We start from the raw sequence: 249 nt of genomic DNA, 5'->3' as shown, positions 1-249 counted from the left end.
CTTTGTCCACAAAAGAGAAATGCAGTTTCGTGAATTCTGCCTGATATAACTTCTTGCAGTAAACCACTAATTTGACATGACCAGATACACAAGTCTGTCACAGAAAATACTGTATCTTGCAGCCCACAGATTGGACAAAAATCTGAAAATGCTACAAAACCAGGAACAACTCTGAAACCAATAACATACTTAATCACACAATGCCTTAATTTGCTCTGAAAGTTGCTGATCTTCTATTTAAGGTAAAAT

Source organism: Sceloporus undulatus, chromosome 2, assembly GCF_019175285.1.
Source record: "Sceloporus undulatus isolate JIND9_A2432 ecotype Alabama chromosome 2, SceUnd_v1.1, whole genome shotgun sequence".
Taxonomy (NCBI): domain Eukaryota; kingdom Metazoa; phylum Chordata; class Lepidosauria; order Squamata; family Phrynosomatidae; genus Sceloporus; species Sceloporus undulatus.
Note: the sequence above shows the minus strand (reverse complement) of the source record.